Source organism: Microtus pennsylvanicus, chromosome 12, assembly GCF_037038515.1.
Source record: "Microtus pennsylvanicus isolate mMicPen1 chromosome 12, mMicPen1.hap1, whole genome shotgun sequence".
NCBI lineage: Eukaryota > Metazoa > Chordata > Mammalia > Rodentia > Cricetidae > Microtus > Microtus pennsylvanicus.
In genome coordinates this window covers 35,042,298-35,062,115 of record NC_134590.1, presented here as the reverse complement: position 1 = coordinate 35,062,115, position 19,818 = coordinate 35,042,298, and the positions used below count along the sequence as shown (strand labels likewise).

The window sequence follows — 19,818 nt, the reverse complement described above, 5'->3', positions numbered from 1 at the left end:
GACACAGGGAGAAAACCAGTGTGCTCAGGCTCTGTGCAGGACACAAAACCAACCCTACACCACCCCACTGCATGTGCACACACTCAATAAACAGTCTAAAGTAAGAAATTGCAATATGATGACTTAAGGGGAGAATCAGCTCCTGAAAGTTGTCCTCTGACCTCCAAACAAGTGAGGTGACATGTACCCCGCATCCCCATAAATATATACATATAAAAACTGTGGGCTAAGCCAGGCAGTGGTGGCGCACGCCTTTAATCCCAGCACTCGGGAGGCAGAGGCAGGCGGATCTCTGTGAGTTCAAGACCAGCCTGGTCTACAGAGCTAGTTCCAGGACAGGCTCCAAAGCCACAGAGAACCGTCTCTCGAAAAACCAAAACAACAACAACAACAACAAAACAAAAAACTGTGGGCTGGGGTTGTAGCTCAGTAGTACAGCACTAATCTAAGGCCTTGTGTTGAAGGCAAAAAACAAAACAGGTGAAACAAAAAACCCTAAGTAACTAATTAAAAAGACAGGCTATAAAATAGGAGAAAACATTTGCAAAGCATATTTCTGATAATAGCTTATCTGCAATATGTAAAGAGCTACTATAAATTAATGACAAAAAGACAAACTAATTTAAATGTAGGTAAAGAACCTACATAGACTTTTCTCCAAAGATCCACCCATAGCCAAGAAGCACACAAGGCTGGTTAAGTCATTCAGGGAAATGCAAATTAAGATCACAATGAGATTTACTCTATATCCACCAGAATGGCTATCATTAAAAGATAAAAACAACCTATATTGACCAAGACAAGAAATCAAAACCTTCATACACTGCCACTGGAGCTGTCAGATGCACAGCTGTGCACACGCTGCAGCTGGAGCTGTCAGATGCACAGCTGTGCACACGCTGCAGCTGGAGCTGTCAGATGCACAGCTGTGCACACGCTGCAACTGGAGCTGTCAGATGCACAGTCATGCACACGCTGCCGCTGGAACTGTCAGATGCACAGCTGTGCACACGCTGCAGCTGGAACTGTCAGATGCACAGCTGTGCACACGCTGCAGCTGGAACTGTCAGATGCACAGCTGTGCACACGCTGCAGCTGGAGCTGTCAGATGCACAGCTGTGCACAAGCTGCAGCTGGAGCTGTCAGGTGCACAGCTGTGCACACGCTGCAGCTGGAACTGTCAGATGCACAGCCGTGCACACGCTGCAGCTGGAGCTGTCAGGTGCACAGCCGTGCACACGCTGCAGCTGGAGCTGTCAGGTGCACAGCCATGCACACGCTGCAGCTGGAACTGTCAGATGCACAGCTGTGCACACACTGCAGCTGGAGCTGTCAGATGCACAGCTGTGCACACACTGCAGCTGGAGCTGTCAGGTGCACAGCTGTGCACACGCTGCAGCTGGAGCTGTCAGATGCACAGTCATGCACACGCTACAGCTGTCAGGTGCACAGTCATGCACACGCTGCAGCTGGAGCTGTCAGGTGCACAGCTGTGCACACACTGCAGCTGGAGCTGTCAGATGCACAGTCATGCACACGCTGCAGCTGGAGCTGTCAGATGCTCAGCTGTGCACATGCTGCAGCTGGAACTGTCAGGTGCACAGCCGTGCACACGCTGCAGCTGGAGCTGTCAGATGCACAGCCATGCAAATTGCTGATGGCTCATTCAAATGCTGAAAAGACATTTACCACGCTATCTAGAAATCCCATTATAGATGTGTGCCCAGCAGAGAAAAAGAGCCATAGTGTCACAAAAATCTAAAACCAGGGCTTGGAGAGACAGTCCAGTGAATAAAGGGCTTGTGTAAGCGTGAAGTCCTGAGTTTGGATCCTCTGCACCCTAACTAAAGACAGACACAGTGCCCACACCAGCAATCCCAGCAGCAGGGGAGAGGGGAGGCTGAGGCAGTCTGATTGTGAGGGTGGGGTTTTCCCTTTCCAGCCAGTCAAGCAGAAATGGGAAGCTCCAAGTTCACTGATAGACTCGCCAAATAACATGGAGAGTGAGAGAAGAAAGAGGAAGACACCAGTGTTGCCTTTGCCTATTCATGCATCCGCACTCACACACACGAACCCACACACAGTGTGAGAACACACACACAAGCAATCACAAAACCTGCAAAGTCATAGTAGCGTTACAATAGCTAAAAAGCAGGGGAGGGGGAGACAAAAAAACCTCAAATGTACCCAAACAAATTATAGAATACTCCTTTGCAATAAAAAGTAATGAAGTAATGACACATGCTATAATATAGATGGATCTTGAAAATTCTGTTCCAGAGTCAGGCAGTGGTGGCGCACGCCTTTAATCCCAGCACTCAGGAGGCAGAGGCAGGTGGATCTCTGTGAGTTCAAGGCCAGCCTGGTCTACAAAGTGAGTTCCAGGACAGCCAGTGCTGTTAAACAGAGAAACCTGTCTTCAAAAACAAAAAGAAGGAGAAGGAGGAGGAGGAGGAGGAGGAGGAGGAGGAGGAGGAGGAGGAGGAGGAGGAGGAGGAGGAGGAGGAGAAGGAGAAGAAGAAGAAGAAGAAGAAGAAGAAGAAGAAGAAGAAGAAGAAGAAGAAGAAGAAGAAGAAGAGAAAGAAGGAAAGGAAGGAAGGAAGGAAGGAAGGAAGGAAGGAAGGAAGGAAGGAAGAAAATACTGTTCTAGGGACTGGAAGGACGACTCAGTGTTTAGGAACAGTTGTTGCTTTCCCAAAGGATCTGCGCTCAGTTACCAACACCCACATCCTGTGGCTCGCAGCAGCCATCCAGATCCGGGGGACTCAGCATTCTCTCTGGGCCCCATGCTCCTACCCCCCCTGCAATGTACATGTAAATAGAAAACTAAAACTAAACATTTTGGGGTGGATAGGGAGGTAGGGAGAGCCGGAGCGGGTGTTGAGGGAAATATGATCAATATATTGTAGTTAAGAAAAATATTAATAAAATTAAAAAACAATATTTTTAAAAGAAAGAAAATAGTATACCAAGTGACAGAAGACCTCATGATACAACTTCTTATTGTAAAGCATCCATATTTATGAAAGACGTTGATGAGACAGAAGGTAGGTTGTCAAGAGAGCTGAAGTGGCTAGTAACGGACATGGGATTTTCAGGATGAAGACCAGGTCCTGAAAGACCTGCATTGGTGATGTCACAGCTGTGAGAGCACGCGAAAGCCCCCTGGGCTGCCGCGTTAAATAGGTCCATTGCCCGAAAGCCCCCCACCCCCCCAGCAGTCACGCTAAATAGGCGGGTAGCCGCGTTAAATAGGTGCATTGCGTCCTGAGAAAGTTGTTACTTTAGAAAGCTGTACAATCAAGTTGTTCAAGTGCAAGAAAACTGGCCGAGTAGCCACTGACCACCCGCCCTCAAAAGGGAGGCTCTCAAAAGTGTGCCCACTGACCACCAGCCCTCAAAAGGAGGCTCTCAAAGGTGTGCACATGACGGCTTTGCTCCACCATTCTTCCAAGGAATGAAATTCAGGCACACTGCTTCGTAAGCTGTGAGGCTCGGGTTAGATATTCTCCCCCAGTCTCATTTCAGGCTTATATGTAAACACCGTGCAGAAGAAAATCGGAGAAGCCTCTACTTCGACTCTATTTTTGGCTGGGTGAATGGCGAAGGGTCCCAGCTCAGTCATTCTCACAGGCAATAGAAGTACAACCAAAGGCTTTCTCTGGTCTGTGTTTGCTCAGGAGCCCAGTGTGACCTGTCCCTCCAACCCCCATGGTGTCCCTGTGCATTCGCTGATGGTGGGGACCGGTGGGGACGGGAGACCAGAGTCAGGGCACTTCTGTGGTAACTGGCCTCTAATTTGCGCCTCAGTCAGAAGTTCCCTTCCTCATCTTTCCTTCCTGTCCTTCTCCAGCCTCCTAATCTCCCATCAACGCTGCTCTCCAATATTCCTAAGAGACCGACCACACACAACAAACGCATGACCAAGACATAGAAAGAAAACAGGCTTTGGAGATTGGTAGGCACTTAGTCCAAAACCATGCTACTCGGCTATCTTGGGCAAACCTCAGACGTCAGAGCTGCCCAACAAAGACCACAGAAGACCCCCAAACAATGCAAGAGTTGCCACTCTGAGCTGGAGGCTGAGGGCACATAACGGAGTCCCACATAGTGCCGGGTGATCAGCTGCCTGGAGACAGCAAACGTGACCGGTGATGAGGAGAGATAGAAGCCGCCATGATAGATGGCACCCTAGAGGAAGCGTAGGCTGAGGAGATGTGAGACCTCACTAGGACAATGTGACACCTCATCACCGACCCTCCTTCATGGGTCACCACGTTACAGCCATACCGAGTGACACTCAGCACAAACTTAATTTGACCCATGAAGGAGGGTCCAATGTCAACAAGATTGTCTCATTGGAGAAGTCCTTGTAGCTGGGGGAGGTGGCGGCATCTGTAATCCCCGTCCTTGGTAGGTGGATTTAGGAAGAGAATCAGGAATCCAAGGCCAGCCAGAGCTTCCTGAGAGCTCGTCTCAAGAACTAAACCAAACAGCAAAATACCCAAACCTTCAGCAGCTACCATTCCGTTCTGCCTGGCAACATAATTAGTGAGGAGACATTGGTCTTTTTCTGGGTGAATGTCTCCAGTATTCTGCTCATTGCAGGAATGAGATAGTCATAAACAGGCTCCCCCACCCTCCAGGTGAGAATAAGAAATGATAATTTCTCAGGAGAGACAAGGTCCTCTGTGTACACTTGCGGAGTCAGCAACGCCACGACAGGACAAGGACCAAGGTGGAGCCTGTGGCACGGGATGAGAAGATTCCTAAACCGGAGATCAATAGCATCCGCACAGAGAGGACCCTCGAGAGGCAGCTTACATTTGCCACCTCCCCACCTCCGGGTCCCCAGCCCTCTTCCCATGCCTGGAAAACACAGACACCACCAAAGCGTACAGTGTCACGCAAGCAAGGAAGCATGTTCTGGGAACAGACAAGATGAAGGAACAAAACTGTCTGGCATGGTGGCACTGTAACCCTGCTTACCCACAAACCAAGGCAGGGCTAGGAGCCGGAGACAGAGCTTTGAGTTCTCATTTGGCCTACGTGAGCATGTAACAAGCCCAGTTGGTGTACTGGTTTATTTTTCTGGTCACTGTGATCAAATAACATGTGACAAGAAGTCAACTTAAGGGAGGAAAGGTTATTGCTGGCTCGCAGTTTGAGAACACACACACACACACACGTGCATGCATACACACATACACGCATTAAACAAATAAAATGTAATAAAATTAGTTAAAAAAAGAAAAATAAGGCTCCACTTTCCATAAGAAATGTAAGTACTTACTAATTTATACAAGAAATTCTAGAATGTACAAATCAAAGTCAAGAGCTTTCCCCTCCAAACTCGAAACTAGCTTTGTTTAGTCTGGTAATGTATAATGGGTTGGGGCCACAAAATTGAAAAGTGAGCACTCTTTTAAATCACATCCCAGGATACAAGTTCCTAAAATTCTGGGACCACCAAGAATCCTGGGCTTCCTTTTAGTGATGCAAGCCAGCAAGCCTGGGCATAGTAAACAGTGTGATGCTGGGCTTGTGCTAAGACTTTGTTCTCTAGCTCCTTGGGAGGCTGACACAGGAAAACTGGAGTTCAGAGCCTGCCTAGGTAATACAACTAAACTCCATTTCAAAAGCAAGCAAATAGCCAGGCATGGTGGTGCACACCTTTAATCCCAGCAGAAGCAGGTGGATCTCTGGGAGTGAGGCCAGCCTGGGCTATGTAGTGGGTTCCAATACAGTCAGAGCTACAGAGCACCACTGTTTCAAGGCCTGGGAATGGAGACAAGAGGGGTCAATTGCCTAGCATTCACGAGGCCCTAGGTTCACCCACCTGTACCACATTGTACTAAAAAAAACCCCATAGATTTTCATTATAGTACAGGGTGTACATTTATTATAACTTCAATCTCAGATTAAGTCCTCTTCCACTCTGTGGTACTATATCACTCTGTGGTATTAACACTTCATACTTCAAGACATCCAATAATACCAAATAATAAATACATTAAAAGTGGGGACTGTAACACCAAGATTAAGGGAGTAACGACTTCAAACCACCACCACTACAAAAATAAAAAACAAACAAACAAAAAACAAATTGACTAAAAAAAAAAAAGAGGGGGGAAGTACACAGGAAAGTGAAGCTGATATCGGAGCTCAGGAATCCGGCATATTGACAAGACGACATCGTTTGCTCGAGTTTTCAGGTCTGTATGAAGACAGCAAGGAGAGGCTTCCCTACAGACCCGGGAGGGACCTAAGAATGCCACCCTGCTAGATTGCTTCACCCAGTGGTTCCCAGACGCACTGTGTTTCCGTTACAGCCGATTGCAGACGTGTCCGGGGCTGTGGTAGGACTACAATTACAATTACCCAGGGCTTTGTTCTCTCTCAACCTTCATTCACTCATTCCTTCAACTTCTCTGTCTGCTAGCACCCAATAAGAGGCTGATATGAGCCGGACAGTGGTGGCGTACGCCTTTAATCCCAGCACTCGGGAGGCAGAGACAGGTGGATCTCCGTGAGTTCGAAGCCAGCCTGGTCTGCAGCGTGAGTTCCAGGGCAGGCTCCAAAACTACAGAGAAACACAGTCTCGAAAATTAAAAAAAAAAATTAAAAAAGAGGTTGATATTAATCAGAATATGAAACCTATATCTGGGGACCACCTAGCACCCCATACTGGCTCTACCCTACAGGCCAAAAGTCGTGGCTCATTCCTGCTGGGGCCCCAGAACTTGGGTAAACTTGAGAAATTTTGATGAACTAAATAACACATTTGAGACTTTCTAGTTCAAGTCTCATTTCCTGTCGGCGACCTACCCAGTACCTGGCAGTACCAGGGGAAATATAAACTATTTGGTAGCTCATGCTATCTATACTGTGGCAATAGGACTAGCGGCCAGCACATCAGACATTTTTCTGACAGAAGATTCTGGGCGGTTAGACTCAGAATCCTTGAAATAGTACCCCTGTTCTGGTGGAGGAGCTGGACTCCTCCATGCCTTCCATGAACGTAGGAAGAACACATCTCCAGTGCCATTTAGCACACTATTAAATAGTTGGCTTTTCTGAAGACTCAGTGGAAACCAGACAGATGACTCCAGTGTTAAGAGCACAGCGCCTTCTGCTCCTACAGAGAACCCTAGTTCTATTCCCAGCACCCATATTAGACAGACAGCTCACAACCATCTCTAACTCCAGCTCCACGGGGGATATAGCGCCCTCTTCTGGCCTCTCTGGGCACCCCACGCACAGGCTCAAGCACACATATACATGCAATTAAAAATAAAAAAAAAAGTATTCAAAAGATGTTTTAAAAGATTCAATTCATGGTCACATAAGAATCAAATGAAACTCTGTAGCTACGGTGACCCGTTTTTTTTCCTGTCGTTTAGTGCTTCCTCTCCAGGGGCAGTGTGCGCTTTCCCATCAACCACAGTCACCCCACATGCCACACACATGCATACGTGAGGACTTAGAGGGCACAAGAGCGGGTGCACGCATTTTCTCTCCCTCTCCCCATCTCTCCACCACCGCCCTCCTGCTTCCCCCAGTGTGGTTTTCATCTGTACAATCTTCAACAGGAAAACGGTCCGTCACAAACACCCTGACGCCGCCAGCCAATCAGCAGCACACCACAGTGAGTCTCCACCAAGGTCAAATGCGTTTTATAAGAGTTCCTGATACCCTGGGAGGCGACGCTGCCTGCCTCGTTTCTTGGGTTACAGGGGTGAACGGGCCACGTTGGACACGCCACCTGTTGTACTGTAATCACGCTGACACTTTTCCCACGGCAAATGATATGTCCTTGCTGCTTTGTCCACAGAAAGGAGGACAGAACCTCACTGGACGAATCGAGCCTGCTCGGAATTGAGGGGAAGTCAAGCATGAGGAGGAAGTGAACTGAACCCCACCCCCTACCACCCCCAGCGTTGCTAAGAAATGTTTGACCCAGCTAAGATCATGCCTTTCCAAGTGGTTGGCTAGGAGGGTGGAGTGAGCAGAGAGAGGCCAATTACTGCACCTGAAACAGAAACCCTTTGATGGCATGGAACTTGACAATGTTAGCATTGGTTAAGCCTGGACACCGGGTGGGGTTTTTACCTTGGATTTGGAGCCAGTGGTTAAAGACTGGAATTTTTTATCTCCCCCGTCCCTTTTTCTACTCTCTCCAGTTTTGAAATATGCACTTTAAATAATTGAAAATCAGAGTGGGAAGGAAAAAAAGTAATAGAGTAATGTGTGTGTCTTTCAGGGCAGGGGACCTCTCCCCAAGGGTGCTCACAAGGCAGAAGATGGTCACAGAGAGAGATTCTGCTGGTGTTTAGGGTAAGGGGCGCTGTGAAGAGAAAACAGTCTCCAGATGGTGGGTGAGAGGAGGCTTACTGATGAGCAGTGGCGAGGTTTGCCTTTGAAGGAGGGTCCAGGCCAGTGGTGAGTACCAGCAGTCCAGAAAAGATACAGACAATTCGAGGGTTTGAAAAGTCCTAGCGGTGAACCACAACCAGGTGGTTAGAAGTCTTCCCACAGGGTGGGAGAGCTGGCTCAGCAGGTAAGAGCACTGGCAGTTCTCCCAGAGGACCCAAGTTCTAGTCCCAGCATCCACTGGGCACCTCACTACAGCCGTAGCTCAGTTCTAGGGGATCTGATGCCCTCTTCTGCCTTCCGAGGCCACCAGACACACAAGCAGATAAAACATCTATGCATGTAAAATCAATTAATGACAATAATAAAATTCTTCTCAGAGTCACTGCTCTCCCCTGTCCCTCAGCTTGGTGCTTAGTGACTGTCTTACAGATTTACAAACAGGCACATGTTAATAATGCTGGAAATTTTACTTACAGAATACATTATACGTTGCTTCTGAATATTCTGGAAATCTATGTAAGCCATAGAACTCAAGAAAAGTCAAAGTAGAATGGTAGGCTATCTCACACACACACACACGCACACACATACACACACACGCACACACATACACACACACATACACACATACACACACACATACACACACATACACACACACACACGCATACACACACACACACATACACACACACATACACACACACGCACACACATACACACACACACACATACACACACACATACATACATACACACACACATATACACACACACATACATACATACACACACACATATACGCACACACACACACACACACACGACGGCTAGGGCTTCCTTATAAACTATTGAAAGAGGTGGAAAGAGGGATATTGAAAACCTCACGCCTGTGACCATCATCTTGTGATGGGTGGAACCAAGCTGTCCAGATTCTGTAAAGATATCCTGTGATTTTGCATTCCATTTTCAGAGCTCAGTCCCATTAGTGGGATTCTCAGGTCAAGCACTGAAGCTTGTTTCTCATGTGTAAGGGTGTTGACCTCCACATACAGACTTCAGCCTGGGTTCCCAAGTCTTTACTAAAAGGGTCTTCTTGGTTTTACGTGTGTATGTGTTTTTAAAATTTATAATTATTAATGAAAAATGTTTGGAATAGGAGTAGAATTGGAGAAGGGGAGATTTTTGCCTTGTTTGGGGTTAGAAACAAGAGTACAGAGAACCATAAATGCTTATACTTTTGCCTAGAATCTCAAGGTTGTCATTTTTTTTTTTTATTTTTCGAGACAGGGTTTCTCTGGAGCTTTTGATTCCTGTCCTGGAACTAGCTCTTGTAGACCAGGCTGACCTCGAACTCGTCATTTTTTTTTTTTAAGATCAGAAATAAAACAATTCCAATACTAAGTTGCCTTTTTCATCCACGAACCAAGTTCAAAGAGTGTAGAGGAGGCTGACCATCCAAGCCCCCTGCCTGCCTCTCCCTTGCTGGGATTACAAACCGGCGCCATCTCCCAGTCAAACACCGTCTGGGCACCACATTTCTGCCTGCTGTCCGCAGGTCAAAAGTGGGTATCAGATACCCAAGACCTGGAGTTATAGATGGCTGTGAGCTGTCATGTGGGTGCTGGGATTGCACTGGGGTCCCCTGGAAGGGCACAGAGCCCCCCATGACATACACTGCCTCACGTGTCCTTTCCGTAGAGTACAAGGCAGAGGAAACAATTGGGCTCATCTGCAGGAGGAAGCAGAGCTTCGGTCTGAACTTATGGTTATCTGCAGCAGTTTTCTCACTTAAGCGGCAAGCCACGAATTTTATTTAGTGAATTAGACTGTTTGTACTTCCTCCTCTGCCTCCCCACCTCCAATTTTGTGATAAGGTCTTGGCAAAAGTCAAAATGGGCAGGGCATGGTGGTACAAGCCTTTGATCCCAGCACTTGGGCAGCAGAGGGAGGAGGATCTCTGTGAGGTGGAGACTAACCTGGCCTCCAAAGAGAGTCCCAGGGCCGTCCAGGACTACACAGTGAGACAAACAAAACAAACACACAAACAAAACCCATATCAAATTAATAAGATTTGATTACTAAATGAATCGCTCTGAACCTCTCCCCCACCCAAAACACTGCCATTCATCCAACTGGTACACATTTCGCTCAAATTCCTCATTTCTGCCACAATTATTTAACTTCATCTTCATCACAGTTTTTTTTTTCTAAAAACTGATTTATTTTTATTTTAGGTGCATGTGTGAGTGCCTGCATGTGTGCAAGCATATCCCATGTGTACCGATTACCCACGGATGCTAGGATATCATGGGATCCCCTGAAACAAGGGAGAGTTGTGAGCCACCATTCGGGTGGTGGGAATCGAACCTGGCTCCTCCGAATACAGCAGTGTTCTTTCCCACTGATCTTTCTCTCACTGAGAACAATAGGTCAGCTCCGGGATGAGCAGGAGGGCTTATTTCTAAATGAGAACTGTGAAAATTGAAACAGCCCTCTAAAAATTCCTTGTATCTTTGGGTTTCAGAATAAAATCAAAAACTCTTCCCCTCTCCTCTTTTTCCCTTGTTTTCTTGGAGTCTCACTTTTTAGCCCAGGCTGGCCTCTATCTTTACTGCTTCAGCCTCCTAAATGTTAGGATTACAGGCGTGAGCACCAAGCCTGGCTAAGACTCTTATTTTTAAACAACACTGGACTGCCAGGTGTGGTGGCACACACCTTAAATTCCAGTACCCAAGAGGAAGAAGTGGGTCTCTGGGAGTTCAAGGCCAGCTTGGTCTACAGAGCGAGACCCTGTCTAAAGGGGTGCTGGGAAAAAGATGCTCCACTATCATATAAGCGAGCACCTCCGAATAGTTAATTTCTCCATTAGAAATACACTCTCCAAATCACTATTTTTCCAAATCTATTTTTCCTACAGTATAAACATTAGAGTGCTCCAGAGAAGCTCACAACAGCTGAGGGAGTAGGCAAGAATAGAGGGAAGTTTCTCTAAATCCCTGGCCTAGAGCGAGGAAGGCCCAGAGGTGAATCGGGTTCCTCACCTGGCTATGTGTTCCCTCAATAGAAACCACTTCCTGCCATTTCTTTATTCAAATTCTTACATAGCACAAAAATCGTATAAAAAGTGGATTCTCGCCGGGCGGTGGTGGCGCACGCCTTTAAACCCAGCACTCGGGAGGCAGAGGCAGGTGGATCTCTGTGAGTTCAAGACCTGCCTGGTCTACGAGAGCCAGGACAGGCTCCAAAACCACAGAGAAACCCTGTCTCGAAAAACCAAAAAAAAAAAAAATCCCAGCACTTGGGAGGCAGAGGCAGGCGGATCTCTGTGAGTTCGAGGCCAGCCTGGGCTACAAGAGCTAGTTCCAGGACAGGAACAAAAAACTACGGAGAAACCTTGTCTCAAAAATTCAAAAAAAAAAAAGTGGATTCTCGTCAAGGGTGGGTATCCTTCGGTCTGCCATCTTCATGCAGAGCTCTTGCTTTCTTGTTAAACAAGGAAAGATAACCAGTTCTCTAAGCCCAGCACTTGTGGGGCTATGGCAGGAGGACCATGAGTTTGAAGCCACCCTGCGTTCCAGGGTGAGTGAGATTCTGCCTTGAACAGCTAAAGCACGGGCAAGCAGGTGTTTCCTGTGCTCTTACTGAAAGAAGCATTATTGGGAAAGCAGAATGAAATTCTTGTTTGGTCTCTTCCCAGAGTTTGCATGTGCAGCTGACATAGAGAAGGTACTCATTTAACAGTGGTTAATTTAAATGTTGGGGTTTCACATTGTTAATGGAGGGAGAGGCCACACGGACCAATATTCAGTCGACTGAATTCACCATGTAGGAGTCCAGGTTCATTCATGGTCACAAACTTCCTTCTAGGAACCCTGTTGGAAAGGAAGGCCAGCAAACATCACTGGACTCCATTGGGGTGCCAGAATATGACACAGCAAACACTACCTCAGCAATGCCCCCTAAACCTACCCCATGTTGGTATATTTATGGAAAAGGTTAAGTGTCAAACAGAAAAGGCCACTGTAACTAGGGCAAAGGTCCCGGCTGCTAACTGGCTTTTTACTATAAAAACCAGACTAGAAAGGCAGGGGGTCAACCTTGGGGACGATGACTTTTAGATCCCGCCAACATCCAAGGTACCTCGCTGGCTGCCTGACAACTTGGAGACCATTCTGGTCACCAACCGCCTCTTTTATTACTTGGCGACCACTTGATTTCAGTTCTGCTATTATCCCAAACACAGAGATGAACAAGAAACAATTTAGAGGCACCTCTGCCATTTCCTTCACAAGAATCCTAAAACTAAAAGAGTTCCTGGGGGCCAGGTATGGTATATACCTGCAATCCCAGTTTCTGGGAGGCAGAAGAGGATTGCCACAAGTTCAAGGCCAGCCTCAAGTACACAGCAGGGAGTAGGCCAGCCAGAGCAACACAGCAAGAACTCAAAATATCAAAACAAGGGATCTGGAGAGACGGCTCAACAATTAAGTGTGTTGGACACTGCTCTTACAGAGTGTTGTGAACATCCATATTGCATATCACAACTGTCTGTAAGTCCAGTTTCAGAGAATCTGATGGCCTCTTCTGGGCCCGCTGGTACCAACTATACACATGGTGCACAGACATTTATGCAGGCAAAACACTCATACATAGAAAATAAAAATAAATCTTAACAAAACGAGGGATGGGCAGACGGCTCAGTAAAACGCTGCTTACTGTGCTGCGTGAGCACAGATGTTCACCCTGGAACCACGTTAAAAGGCAATGGTAGAGGACTTCTTTGATCGCAGTGCTGAAGAAGACAGGAGGATTCCTGGGGCTCACAGGTCCACCAGCCTAGCATTTTCAGCAAGACTCAGGTCCCAGTGAGAAACCCTGCGTGGTGGCTTGAATTAGAACTATCACCTACAGGTTCGTGTATTTGAACACTCAGTTCCTGGTTGGTGGCCCTTGTCTCCAGAAAGTTGTGAGACTTTAAAGAGGAAGCATGTCCCTGGGGGAGGGGCTTTGAGGGTTGTTGTGCCCCCCAATTTGTTCATATTTTGTATATATATGAGTGTTTTGCCTGAATAACAATATACGTGTTCTATGAGGGTACGATACATGTTCTATAGAGGCAGCAGAGGCTGCTGGATCCCCTGGAAGAGAGATACAGATACTTGTGAGTTACCAATAGGGTGGAAAGTCCTCTGCAAGATCAGCAAGTGTTCTTAACTCCTGGATTTGAGGTGTTTTTTTTTTTTAGCCTGGCCCTACTTCCTGCTCCTCGTTCTGCTTCCTGTGTGATGATAAAATGTCAGCAGGCAGCTTCCTGCTTCTGCCACCATACCTGCCTGTTACCATGCCTTCTCCACCTGACCTCTGGCCTCTATGTGTAAACACACACACACACACACACACACACAAAACACACTCTTTGGGGTCATCTGACCCATCTCCTACCCAAGGAGCTGCCTTTTCCAGGGTCCCCCCAAAGAGGTCACTGGTCCTGTTGATGAACAGGCCCTCTGGTCTCATAGCCACTGACCCTGGTTTTCCTATAACCCTGCAAGTTAAAGGTTAATTTTAAAGCTGGATCTAACCCAGCATCACATCTACGTCTGGTTACAAAGAAGACATCTCTTCATCAGGAGGGTGGGGTTGGGTACATCAAGACTTACAAGAAAAGAAAGGTGTCCCAGGCCTCCTGCATTGACCTCAAATGTAATGACGAAGACGATGGAAAAACACTGCTTTCAGACCTGTGCCAGGTGACATGGTGGGCATGGGAGCACTTGTGGCAGAAAGCAGGGAACCAATCACCTGCCGGCTCGGGGCCTTGGATTCCCCTGTGATGGGAAGGGGTGAATGATCCCAAGCTAGCAAAGTTGTATGGGAATTGGGGATGGAACACACAAAGCACTTGGTGCAGTGTCTCATGTACAGTCAGTGCACAGTGAGTTGTGGGATCTGGTAATGCTGACACAGCTCACCACACACTGAGTGGGTGGCAGTGGGGGGCCTTCGAGAAGAGCTGGGCTCCGAGGAGATGGAAAGTCTGCAAATCAACCCTTTTCCTAGTTAGAAATATGATCTGGATTTCTCTACTTCAACCTTCTAGAGCTAAAGATGACATTTTTAAATATTGCAAGACTAAAACAAAGGGTAAACATGGAAATTGATTTTTAAAAAGATGTGCTTTATTTTAAAATTGAATTTACATGTGTATCTGTATGTGGGTATATGGTGAAGTTGCCTACCAAGGCCAGAAGAGGGTGCTGGAGTTACAGAGTGCCCTGAGTCCCTTGAAGAGAGCGCTGGGAACTGAACTTGGGTCCTTTAAAGGAACCACTGAGCCACCTCTCCAGGCCAAGAAAAAAACTGTACAACTACAAGATGTAATTCCTGTGGTTGTTCATAAAGTTAAAGATGATTTATTCAAGGCAAATTAATGATTTTTAAGTGGTGCCCATGAAAGGTTCTTTACCTATAGAGAAAAGAACAAAGCCCTTGTTGAGAGAATGTGGGCAGCCTTGCCCTTTCTAGAAGTGACCTGAAATATCCAACGGAGGCACTAACAGGGGAGTTTCAGGGATTCCACCCACGAAGCCAACCTGGCCTCACTGAAAAGGTCACTCCAACACATAGGCTAGGTTAATGCAACATTGAAAACATGATCTATCATTTGTAGTTAAGAAAAAAAAATACTAGGGGGCTGGAGAGATGGCTATTCTTCCCGAGGTCCTGAGTTCAATTCCCAGCAACCACATGGTGGCTCACAACCATCTGTAATGAGATCTCATGCCCTCTTCTGGCCTTCAGGCAAACAGGTGGGCAGAACACTGTATATGTAATAAATAAGTAAAATCTTAAAAAAAAAAGAAGAAGAAATACTAATTTGAGGATAACTGACAAAAAAGAAAAAAGGCTGAGAAGGCAATGCTGTCTTTTGTTATTCTAAGCAAAAGGCCCCTGGACAAGAGTCTGGTATCTCTCTCCCTAGAATGCACACTGCTCTGAACTCTACTCACTACCACGGACCCTTGGGACCCTTGAGATCGAGCCCAGCGAGCAAGCCTTTTGTGAGTTCGCCTTGGAAGCATTTCCTCCTGTTCCACTTTAAAACGCGGGACTTTGGCCTCGCAGGAAAGTCATCAGCAACCTGCACTTAGCTCGCTTGCCTTTCTTCCGGGGGTTATTCTTTGTCTGTGCATACCAAACTTGACCTTACAGTTGCTGAATATGGGGTTTAGAATACATAGCGTACATATGGAAAAGTCCTGAGCAAGGGCTGGTGAGACGGCTCAGCACAAGGTCAAGCCTGTCGACCTGAGACCGGTTCCCCAGACCCCAGAGGTGGAAGGTGTGAACTGACTCAAGCTGCCCTTCGTCCTCCACACGTGTGCTATGGCGTGTGCTCCTGCCCCATGCACACACAAATAAATGAATGCAGTAAGAAAAATTCATAAGCAAAACAAACAAGTTAGAACCCAGAAAGATTTATCTTTAAAACAAATGAATTACTGAAGCGAGGGAAAGCTCAGGCCAGTGGCTGGCTTTCTATCAGAGGACCTGTGCATTTGTACAACTATGTAAAGGTCTAGCTTGCACGTGGTTGTACAAGTTGGGTATGCCTACGTGGCAGGATAGTTTTCAAACCTGTTTTGAAAAAAAAAAAATCTCCCCAAAACAGAGTTCCTCTGTGTACCTGGCTGTCCTGGAACTTGTTCGGTAGACTAGGCTGGCCTTGAACCCAGAGATCACTAGCCTTTGCTGGCCTCAAAGGCATTTGCCACCACACCCAGCTGGTTTTGAAATCTTAAAGGGGGGGTGGTATAAGAAAAGGTTAATCCGCTTTTCGAAGGTTACGTCAAAGCAGTTGAATGACTGGCTATTCCACAGAGGTAGCGGTGAACCATCGATCCCTGGAACTAGGTCATTTGACCTCCATGGTTGTTAGACCAGAGCCCTATCTGCCCAAGCACACAAAGCTAACCCAGAAGCTTTAGCAGAGGGGGAAGCTTCCTCTACACTGGAAACCGTCATCTCTCCCAGATCTTTTACAGTGGCTAGAAACTGTTCAAAGAGCCCTTGGTTTCATTCCGCCAGCAGCAATGGCAAAAACTGACTCGGATCACCTTCCGGCAGAAGGGATGAAATTCTCACCCATTAATCCCGACCTCACACTGCCACCCCGGAAGGGCCTTTTGGCTCCATATGCCTGCTGTACTTCATATATTATACCGCGACACCATTCTCCAAGAATCGACACCTACTTTTTCGGTGCTGTACTTTTTCAGGATTTCCTCTTTCCTGTTTGGATTTTATCCACAACCGTAAGTATCCATGTCCAGCATAATCGCAATGACAATTGATCAAAAGTATACAGTTCGCGTCCCTCTTGATCACATTTTTCTACCCCTGCCCCCTAATCTTTACAGTAAAAAGACTCAGTATTCCCAAAGCATATTAACTCAGGAATCTCCCAAGTCCATTGCCGGCAATAAAGAGACTCTAAAATCACTGTGCCTAAAGTCTAGATCACAAGATAAAGCCTGTTTCCACGCTGACCTTTAATTTGTACTTATCTTGTCTAAACTTAACACAAGAGGGACGGGGGCGGGGAGAAGGAAAATTTCAAGTATTTTCATGAAATCAGAACCACCATTTAGCAAAAGCTTTTCAATAGGTACAAGACACAAGGTGACACCTGGTTGGTCTCTCAAGAGTCCCTGGGCCTGACTCCCTGCTAAAGTCCACACAAAGACTCAGGCCACCGGGAGCTCTCAACCCTCTCCCCCGCAACAGGCTCAACCCTCTAGTAAAACCGAAAACAGCAGCGGAGAGGACTCCCAGCCCCCAGCAAACTAGAATTTACCAAGAAATTCTTTCAGCCGGCCCACCCCACGTACTTCCCACTCACCATTCCCACCCTTACCGGAGGAGGGGGTCTGAGGCCAACGCAATCCATGATTTTAAATATTAATAAATACCAAAGTATGAAAACAGTACCTGCCAAACACCTGGTGCTCTCTTTCCCCTGCTCGCCCTCGCCTCCCACGCTCTGGCAACGGAATGCCCTTCAGAACCATGGCTCAGTGCTTTTGGTAAATGTTTTACGAGACACTAAACAGCCTTTCGTCCCACCCTCAGAGCAAACACCATTGAGAGAACACAATATAATGGTAGCAAAGCTATCTTGCAATGTACAATAATGTCAATGAACAAGCAAATTTCCACACTTCCCTTTAAGAAGGGGGAATAAACCCAAATTTGAAGGGGGGGGGGGGGAATTAGCAAGCAGAGCTTCTAGAGACGCTAGGGGCCTGAGAGGTTTCCTTCAGTTTTGTTTGGAAGGTGGCATTACGATCACCTTGTTCTAATCCGCAAGCAAGTCTCGGCTTGTCAAACTGAAAAGGTGTCTAAATTAAGAGTTAATAAAGGGAGACAAAGGACAGAACTCCCCGGCACACCTGCAGACTCGGCAGCAGCCACGCATTTATGGGGAAGTATTTCTATTTACTGGGGAGGCGGCACCTGCAAAAGGCATCCTCCCCAATGACAAACTCGCTCCCTATTTTCCATAGCCCCAAAGCCAGTCACAGTTAAACAGCAACTTCGCTCCGAACCAGAAGTTTGGCATTCCATTCTGTTTAACAATTAGAACTGAGGGACAACAGAAACTGGCACCAAGCGATCAGCACCCACCGCGTGTCAGGAGCCTCCTAGAACCTGGGTTAACCAAATAGAGAAGGAACCGGGAGCTCCCTGGGCCGCCTGGTCCAGAGAACCTCTGTCCTGAGTGTACACACGCATGTACCACGTACCTTGGGCGCTCTGAGGTGGACAGTGAGTGAGGAGAGATGATTATTTCGCTACCTATGGGCCTAAAAGGAGAGCAAATCCACCTCGAGAAGCAAGTTTGCTTTGGCAGACAGGTTAGGCAAATAAAAAAAAAAAAAAGTTTTTTAATCCCCACCCCCGCGTCAGCCGTCAGTCCCCAAGAGTATTCAGAATTTAGTACTTCTTACTTTTAAGTAGAGATATGGAAAATTGACTGAATGTAGGCCTGGGAGCCTGGCTTTCTATACTCTGTGACTTTCTTAGACTCTGTGACCTTGGGCTGCTATCTCTACCTCCCAGCATTTCAAACAAACAAACAACCTTCTAGAGCCAAGGAAGAGACCTCAAGGAGCTGACAGTTCTCCAACTGGGATCTTCAAAACACGGTTCGAAGGGCCGAAGGGCTGTGACGTGACAAATGCCCCTTCACACCCATGCGTATGAACCCTGGCTTAGTTTCCTTTCCTTCCGGTTACGGAGGCTTCAGCTCAGCAGCGAGTTTCTCTTCTCTGGGGCTGGGGCTGGGGCTGGGGCTGGGGCTGTCTAGGGTGGGTTTCACAAAAGACCCTTTATCTGCCTGCTCAGGGGTGTGGCAGCAGGCCCGGCCAGCCCAGGGCAGTCTTCTCGTGCAAGCTTACACAACAGATCTGTGCACACTGCCCTCTAACACAATCAGTTAACCAGTCCTGAACACACACACACACACACACACACCGGCGACTTTCCTACCTCCTAAGCGTGCTGTGTTGTGTTGGAGACTGGATTCTTCAGCTCAGGCAGGCCTTGAACTTGTGATCTTTCTGCCACAGCCTCTTGCTGTGGTGTTCTTTTGTTTTTCTTTTTCTCCCTCCTGATCCGTCTTTTCATCTCTCTATTCTCACTCTGGGCTCCCAGGCTCAGTTTCCCAGTTTCTCTTGAACTATAAGACCTTTCTCCTGGACACTCTTCAGGCACCCCAATGAAATCACACCCTCAAAGGCCAAACCTCACCAGTGGAGGGATGGCTCTCCCTTCCCATTCCCGGGGGTCTTTCTGACATACCCCTCTTTGGGGTACCCCCTTCCACTCCGGTGTTCATAGATTCCAGAAGGACGTGTCCCCGCTGCATCCCTGGCGTGGAGCCAGTGCTGGGTCTGACTGGCGGGAATACACTTGAGTATTTCGTTGTCTGTTTGTTTTCTTTTCTTTTTTTTTTTTTTTTGGTTTTTCGAGACAGTGTCTGTTTGTTTTCAAGTTTTTGATTATTTAACTTTATGTGCATTGGTGTAAAAGAAACAGATTCCCTGGAACTGGAGCTACAGACAGCTGTGAGCTGCCATGTGGGTGCTGGGAATTGAACCCAGGTCTTCTGGAAGAGCCCTCAGTGCTCTTAACCGCTGAGCCATTTCTCCAGTCCCTGTATTTATTTTTTATATAGGGTCTCAATCTGTAGCCCACAGTAGCCTAGAACTCAGTTCAATAGCCAGCCTAGACTAACTCAAATTCTCACCAATCCTCCCATTTCAGGCTCCCAAGTGCCATGATTCTACCTCATCATGTTTGGATTCTGAGGAGTAAAATGTAGAAATGTCTAATTACAAAGGAATACTCTGTTGGCTAAATCCCAGTAGAAGAAAA

The 19,818-nt window shown here is 47.1% G+C and overlaps 1 protein-coding gene across 8 annotated transcripts in view; it reads right to left on the bottom strand.

Moving 5' to 3' along the window:
- Positions 1–19,818, bottom strand: part of Rbm47 (RNA binding motif protein 47) — a 135,533-nt gene that overhangs the window by 45,553 nt on the left and 70,162 nt on the right. The window contains exon 1 of one of the 8 annotated variants that reach the window (XM_075943325.1): positions 18,182–18,286. The exons of 5 other annotated variants lie outside the window; for them this stretch is intronic. The gene's annotated coding sequence lies outside the window, so the exon portion shown is untranslated. Of the gene's footprint in view, positions 1–17,370; positions 17,445–18,181; positions 18,287–19,818 lie in introns of those variants that run through there. 2 more of the 8 variants (XM_075943320.1, XM_075943321.1) reach the window with 2 other exon arrangements.